Source organism: Podarcis gaigeae, assembly GCF_964106915.1.
Source record: "Podarcis gaigeae genome assembly, chromosome: 2".
Lineage (NCBI taxonomy): Eukaryota > Metazoa > Chordata > Lepidosauria > Squamata > Lacertidae > Podarcis > Podarcis gaigeae.
Window position 1 is genome coordinate 62,039,520 of NC_139679.1, and position 8,754 is coordinate 62,048,273.

An 8,754-nucleotide genomic window follows, 5' to 3' on the forward strand; every position below is an offset into this window, starting at 1 on the left:
TCGCTTGATCTGGGAGAGGGTCCCGTCCCTTGAAGCCACCGGGACTATTTCCAAGCGCTGGAGGCAGCCGGCGAGGTCTGTCAAGGGACGTGGAAGGCGGCGGGGTTGAGGGGTGAGGGCTCCGCCGCGCGCGGCTCCTCTTCCTTGCCCCGACTTTGCGAAACGGAAGGGCCACAAAAGTCCCGAAAGACCCCAACGAAGCCACTCGGAAAGAGGCATTTGTTTGTGACGCTTCACTTATTATGGGCAACCCGTCCTTCAAACCCGCAGAAAGGTTTACACACAGAGAGAAAGAAATCTGTTTTAAAACATATCAGTGTCCTTAGACTGCAGTCCTGCACCCACTTATCTGGAAGGAGGTGCAGTTGAATCAGTGGGACTTCTTAGTAGATATGCGTAGCGTTGCGCCTTAGTATTTGAACTGCAGGGAAATTAACTGTGCAACATGCCAGTCGAAAGTATTCCCACGGAATTACTGGGGCTTACTCCCAAATAAGGGACGCAGGTGGCGCTGTGGGTTCAACCACAGAGCCTAGGACTTGCTGATCGGAAGGTCGGCAGTTCGAATCCCTGCGACAGGGTGAGCTCCCGTTGCTCAGTCCCTGCTCCTGTCAACCTAGCAGTTCTAAAGCACGTCAAAGCGCAAGTAGATAAACAGGTACCGCTCCGGCGGGAAGGTAAACAGCGTTTCCTTGCGCTGCTCTGGTTCGCCAGAAGCGCCTCAGTCATGCTAGTCACATGACCTGGAAGCTGTATGCCGACTCCCTCGGCCAATAAAGTGAGATGAGCGCCGCAACCCCAGAGTTGGTCACGACTGGACCTAATGGTCAGGGGTCCCTTTACCTTTTTACTCCCAAATAAGCAGGTAGGAGATCACAGCCGGAGGGTCGGTATTAATTTGAGCCAGGGCAAAGCGACGGTGCCCGTTTCCAAAACCTTGACCCCCCAAAGCATTTATTTAGAGCTCTTGTGGGCAGCACAAATTCAAATCCCAGCTCAACTTCGGTTGCAATCCTGTGTGTTCCTCTGGCCTTGTTTCTGAGTTTCTAATTCATAGAATTGGCTTGTTTCTAATTCATAGGATTGGCTCCCTTGGCTGATGTGAGGCTAACTTGCAACACTGCTAGAGAAGGGTCTATCCTAAACTTGAAAAACACAAATCCCATTAACTGTAAAAGTGAGTACAGTCATTTAGGATTGGGCTCCAAGAGGAAAGGTGGGGCAATGAATAGCAGAGCATTCCTGTCCTCAGAAGTAAGTTGCAGTGTATTCAGTGTGCATGCTGAAATATATACTGAATTGGATCTGAAAACACATAATACATTTACCAGCTGGAAAAAAATACAGTGTCCCTGAGTTGTCCCCAGTTAGCAACCACAGAAAGTTTGTAGCAATGGGAGGAAAGCGTGTTTAGGTTGGAGAACACAGCTTCTAGCACTTGCTTGCGCTGCAACACATCTCTCATGTACTTTAAGCAGTGTGTTCAACAACAAAGGAACACAGGAAACTGCGTTGCACAAGTCATCTAGATCACTACAGTCTACCCAGACTGGAAATGGCTCTTCAGGTCTTTAGGCAGGTCTTTCCCAGCCCTACCTGGAATTGCTGGAGACTGAACCTGAGAACCTTTCCATACAAAGCAGATGCTTCTGCCATTGAGCTCTGTATTTATTTCTTTATTACATTTATATATTGCACTTTCTCCAAAGTGGGTCCAGAGTGGTAAACACATAAATACTAAACCAGTACAACTAACTTTCAACCATCAGATGCCTGGGTAAACAGGAATGTTTTAACATTTATCCCAAAAGCCAATAGCAAGCGAGACTGAATACATCATTAGGCAAGGGATTTAGCAAACAGGGAACCACCACCAAAAAGGCCGTGCCATGGGTCACCACAACCCAGCAACCCTCAGTGGCAGAACCATGGCCCTTACACATTGAGCTAATTCCCTTCCCTAGAACAGATTCAGTCTCTGTGGCGACTGTTTCCCAGAATTAAGGAGTTCTGAAAATAAAACAGGGAACTTTAAAATAAACTCTGCAATTTCCAAACGGCTAATATTCCAGGACAGTTTAGACTGAAAAAGGAGAAGTGAGCACCACCAATCTTTTCAGAGAAGATCATAATAAAATAAGGAGTAGCTGGGAATCTGGCTCATAATTGCCCACATGTTTTCTCAGAAGCAAGTCCCACTGTTTTCAATGGGCTGCATTCCTTAATGTGTGGATAGGATTGCAGCTTCCATTTGAAAAATAATCCTGTTCTCTGTGTGGTCCTACGAGCCATGTCCACTACTAAATGAGAAAGTTGGGCCTGCTAAATGGCTGAGGTTGCTCCTATCTAGTAAAACAACATGGCAAAAATAAGCTCTAGCAAGCTGAATCCTGATTACTTCAGTAACAATAAGCTGTCCCTGTGAGTTAGGGTGGTGCAGTGGTTAGGGTGTTCTGCTACAACTGAGAAGAAACTCCTACTCAATCTTGAAGTTTACTGGGTGGTCTTGGGCCAGTCACTCTGGGTTGTAACCAATTAAATCATTGTGTGCTGAAGAACTGCCATGGGCATGACAGAACTTCCCCCGTCTCCTTTTCCTGCACGCCATTGCACAACACCCAAATCTGCTCCAGAAGATTGGGGGGGGGGGGAACGGACCCAGAGCACATTTGGGGAGCATGAGGCAGGGGAGGAAGTTCTGTTGCACTTGCTTTATACTTAACTGCTCCTGTTTTGATGTCTGCTTTGCTGCTTTTCAGAAACCTGTTGATGCTGTTTTTCTGATGAGTTTAACAAATGATCTTTTTGGGTATCTTAGTTGTTTATACACCCCATCCCTGGGAAGGTAGCCCATCTAGAAGGAAAACTATGATTCTAAACCTCTGCTGTCTTGCAAGATATCTTTGGGAAAAGAAAAGATGAAGGAGTAAACCCTGCACAAATTCAGAGTGAAGTCCCTAAGACGGTTGGATAGTTCCTTGTACGTCTCCATCCAGCAATTCCTACAGCCATGCTGGTGCCAAACATATTGCTCTGCTTTCCTTTAGCCTACATCAGTGAGGCCGAGAGGGGGATCTTGTCATCTGGGCAGCCCAGGACCTCCACACACACTGCCCAGGGGAGATCACTTCAGTGCTGCTAACACAGCAGTTTGAGTTCACCCCCCAGAGGCACACAGATTGTATCTTGAGACAGACAGATGCCAGCAACAGTTGGTTATCGTTTTTTTCATGTTTCAGAACTGTAATATTGGCTTCCTGCTTGGGAAGGGTAATCTCTGAAAGCCAACATATTAAAAATAAATAAATTAAACATATTAAACAACTAAATAAGGTGTACATTTAATTGGAAGTAAGCCCCATTAAATTCTGATGCTTGCTTTTGAATAAAAATACTTAGGATTGTGCTTCATGGGACATTGACATAATCAAATCCTGAGGGCAAACCAAGTGTTCTTAGAAAAACAAGTTCTCCCTCTGTTCTTAGAGCATGTTCCTGATCAGCTCTGTCCAGGCTACTAAGAACATGCACCTGTTCTGTAAATATTGTTGTGGCAGAAAAACCATCAAATGAATGATGGCCGACTTTTCATCTCTAGGCGGCTTACAGTCTAAAAAACAAATACAGTCAAACCTCAGTCCCCAAACGCCTCTGTTGTGGAACGTTTCTGCTCCCAAACACCGAAAACCTGGAAGTAAATGCTCAAATTTTCTAACGTTTTCCAGAAGCTGAACGTCCGACGTGGCTTCCACTGAGTGCAGGAAGCTCCTGCAGCTAATCAGAAGCCAACATTTCGGAAGCCAAACGGGCTTCCAGAATGGATTATGCTTGACAACCAATGTTTGACTGCAATGTAAAATGAAACTAAATACAATATAAAACCACATTCAACTGTTATACTTTTAATTCTGCAGCTGTTCAACCTGTGCAGAGTTGTAGCAATTCTAATCTACTGTCTTTTGCTAAGATTGTGATTCTCTGTAGGTAACTGGTTCGTGTTGATGCCCTCTACTACAAAAAGTATTGGCAGGATCAAGCCAGAGGAAGGAAATAGCAACTGCCATCCAAAATCAGTAATGGTAGCAACAGTCCACCAACATAACAAGAACCACTTTTATGAGGTACTTCCTGTTTCATTTCCTCGTTTGGCACTACAAGCACAGTCGAAAGCAAACATCTGGAAATTCCTTAAATCTAAATGTGCTTTGATAACATTCCCAGGTAAGCCTAACCATTTTAATTCACAAAGTCCCCATAACATCTTCTAATTTGTGGGTTTATTTCCTGTTACACAATTCGGAAATGCCAAAGATCCCATTCTACAACCCCAAGATGGGAGGGGAGGGGAGGAGGAGAGAAAGAAAGGGATTGTCTTTCACAATGTGCATCTTCATCTGACTTGTTCCTGGCACACACAAAAAAGTGTTTTGAGATAATCTACAAACATGCAGGGAACTCTTCAGGTAGCTTGAAGGGGGAGCCAAACCAAGCTGTTATAACATTACCCATTACACCATGGATAGGGAACCTGTGGAGCTTATAGAATGTGGAGTCTAACAACTTATGGATTGCCACAGGTTCTTCGTCAATGTTTTTTTGTTTGTCTTGTTGGTTTTGTGTGTATGGTCAGTGTCAATAGCACAGTTATAACCACCTGTACTTTCTGCATTTCCTTTCCTTTTGACCTCACTGTTCAAGTTTACAATCCCCACTCCCACTCCAAACACATATTTTTGTAATGCAACTCAGGGTAAGATTCAATTCATGAATCTGATGGAATGCACTGTAATCCATGAAACCTTGTGCTGATAATAAATCTGTTAAGTCTTTAAGGTAGAAATTCTTTCATTGTTTTTCCTATAAGACACTACTACAGCTACCCCTCTTGAAAACAATATTCCAGAGCAACTCATTCATTCTACTTCAGGTTCAATCTGAAGAGATGCATGGCTTTACTGGTACATTTTGTTGGGGAGTGGAAGAAAGAGAAGCATGCAGTTGCCCAGTTACCACAATGCAGAAATTATGGATTTTCCCGTTATTTTATGTGGGCTACTCAGGGAAAGGAAAACAAAGGAAATGGCATTCAAGCAGATTGTGAGACTCTAGCACCTTTGGTCCCATCTGCGCTTAAGCTGCATCATACTGTGGTTTGTTAAGGGTGCTGAGACATGTTAGGATACTCTTACTCCCCTCAGAGAACTACACTTCCCAGAGTTTCCTGGGAAGAAGGATTAAATTATGGTTCTGTGAGGGGAATGTAGGGCCTTCTAACAATTCTCAGCACCTTTAAGAAACCACCGTTTGGGGGAAGGGATGGTACTGCTTCAAATGGATAGTAGAGATGGGGCCTAAGTCTCTTGCGGATAGCAGCTCAGCATGGAAGCTCTTAACATATACTACTATCCTGGCTACATAGCAATAGAAAACTCTGGTTCTGTGTTGGCTGCTAGCCCCAGTTCTAAACCCTGTATATAATGGTTAGGGTGTGTTGGACTTGGGAGACCAGGGTTCAAATCCTCAGTCATAAACCTTACAAGGTGACCTTGGGCCAGTCACCATCTCTCAGTCTAACCTGCCTCACAAGGTTTTGCAAGGTAAGATGTTAAGTGGAAGGACTGTATGTACACTACCCTGAGCTCCTCAGAGGAAAGGCTGGAAATGGAAAGCAGAATAACGCAACAGTTCAGAATTTATTGTGTTTTAAGTACTAGCATATAGTGCCACCTAATGGAAAAAGAATGTCCAAATTGCAAATATGTTCAAAATGTCTTGAGAAAAATTGTCTTTTATTCTCTACTCCTAAACAAATATTCTTATAACTCTACCCCCTACCCTCCATTTCTGAGAGAGTTAATACTACAAACATAAATATGTTTAAATAGAAAACTGCCAAACCGGACTGTTGATATCCATTTTTACAGCAAGACGCTTGTCATGTCCACTTCAAGCTATTGTTGGTATCCATCTGTCTCTAGAGACAGTGCGCCTCCAGGGGTGAAGTCAAATGGCTGCGTTAGCAGCTCCGAAGTGATCTTTCCAGGGCACAAACCTGGACAGTGTGTATAGAAGTTCCTGTGCTGTCCACACTACAAGGCCCCCACACCCCAGCCTGGCCCAAAATAAAACAGAGCAAAACATTTGGCACCAGCTTGGCTGCAGTTCTCAGGAGGCGTACAAGGCACTATCCAACCGTTTTAGGGATTTCACTCTGGATTTGTGTAGGGTTTACTCCATAGCCTTTTCTTCTCCCAAAGATGTCCCACAAGGCAGTGAAGGTTTAAGATCAGTGTTTTCCTTCTCCTAGATGGGCTACCTTCCCAGGTTGACAAGCCCCATCTGCCCCTCACTTCCCTCTACAGCACACACAAAAACTGTCTTCTTGATCGTTGGACCCACTATTGGTCTCATCTGCTCAATCCACCAGAGCCTGTCTTTGCATGCAGGGGAAGTCTCTACCTCACCAAGAGTTTGAGACCCATTGGCTACCCTCATCTAGTTTAGCCGGCCTGTCAAAGCTGTTTCTCAGGGGACATTACTGTCACACATGGAGACTTGAGTACAGGGTAGGGGCCAAAGGTGGGCAAATTATCCCAGAAGGCGCATGTTGTGTCACCCACCAGAGATACTACCACTCTCCTAACACCCAATACACGCCTACTTCAAGCACTTCCAATTAAAATGTGTACAGTGGTACCTCGGGTTAAGTACTTAATTCATTCTGGAAGTCCGTACTTAACCTGAAACTGTTCTTAACATGAAGCACCACTTTAGGTAATGGGGCATCCTGCAGCTGCTGCCACGCCGCTAGAGCACAATTTCTGTTCTCATCCTGAAGCAAAGTTCTTAACCCGAGGTACTATTTCTGGGTTAGCAGAATCTGTAACCTGAAGCGTATGTAACCCAAGGTACCACTGTATTAGTAATTCAGTTTAATCTAAAAAAACCCAAAACACTTACAATGTTGTTTTCCATGCAGACACACCTGACAAATTCAAAAAGGAGAGCATTTCCAAATAGACTTTAGTGAATAAATGGATACAAAATAATCTCAGGATATTTTTACTTTTAGTCTGTAATAGTCCTACCTTTTTACTTGCAATATACTTCCACCTAAATGATCCCTCAAATTATGTTTGTAAATGACTAAATTTGTAAATTTGGGGATCCCCCCATCAGGCTCTATATAGATCAGTTAACAAAAAGGCATGGTACATATCCAGTGACTGATCATCTAATCCAGGGAACCTGTGGATCATTTTCCGGATGATGTTAACCGAGAACTCCCATCATTCCTGACCACTGGCCAAGCTGGATGAGGTTGATGAGAGCTGAAACCCAACATCTGGAAGAATACATGTTCCTTTGCTCTGGGCTCTTAAGTAAATTTAAATGTTATGCTATGTTTACCAGGATGAAATACCACACCCCCACCTCAGATTAAAATGTAAACTACCAACCTACAAAGACAACTCACCTGTGCTTCTATAATATGTAGTAGGACAGCACAGGCAGCCTCATTTCCCATTGGTATTTAAAGGCACTTCCACTCAGGGACATATTCTTTCACCCCCTACATATGAAGCTTGTATCAATTTGCTACTATTGGACATTTGACCAGTTTTTTAAAAGGCTAATTAATCCATCAAGTATTTTAAAAATCTAATTAGGTTTTAGCTTTTCATAACTTTCCAAAATGCATTGTCTCATTTGCAGCAGTATCTTTTGTACTTTACTGCACATAGTACTTTCAGTATTTTCAAACACTACTAACTCCTCACTGGAGCTTGGATAGATCAACAAAAGGTGTACTCGCTGGTTCCTGCAGCAAGGAGGAGCCACTAACTGATAGGTATTGACCTTTGCCCAGGGATGACTACTTGTCTTCCTCTTTAAAGATAAAGGTACCCCTGCCCGTTCGGGCCAGTCTTGCCAGACCCTAGGGTTGTGCGCTCATCTCACTCTAGAGGCCGGGAGCCAGCGCTGTCCGCAGACACTTCTGGGTCACGTGGCCAGTGTGACAAGCTGCATCTGGCGAGCCAGCGCAGCACACGGAACGCTGTTTACCTTCCCGCTGGTAAGCGGTCCCTATTTATCTACTTGCACCCAGAGGTGCTTTCGAACTGCTAGGTTGGCAGGCGCTGGGACCGAACGACAGGAGCGTGCCCCGCCGCGGGGATTCAAACCGCCGACCACGTGATCGGCAAGTCCTAGGCGCTGAGGTTTTACCCACAGCACCACCCGCATCCCATCTTCCTCTTTAGTTGGAGATTATTGTAATTACAGCAGGTGGGCAGCAGGAAATGTATTCCTGTGCTTCCAGGTTTGCCCCCTGACATCTGCACAGTTGGAGAAAAGAATCCCTCACTTCTTATTCTTGCTACAAGTCATATACCAAGCTGTCACCTACACAATGACAACCAAATAATATCATTTGACTGGGCAATTGGGTGATTTGCTAACCCCATCTGGATTGCGACAATACACATTCCCTGACATTTTCTTTTGTTAACATCACTGAGTGCTAGTTACCATCTCTCAGACTATCCTACCACACAGGACTGTTGTGAGAATAAGAAGAATCCTATGTACACTGATCTTGGTGAAGAACAGGCTATACATGTAGTAAGTACATTTATTAATACTTTTCCTTGGATTGAAGTTACTATACAGGATGTTAAACATCATGTTACAAGGCTCATTACATAAATCCAAATGCTGTAACAGACCTTAAATATAATATTAAAAGATTCA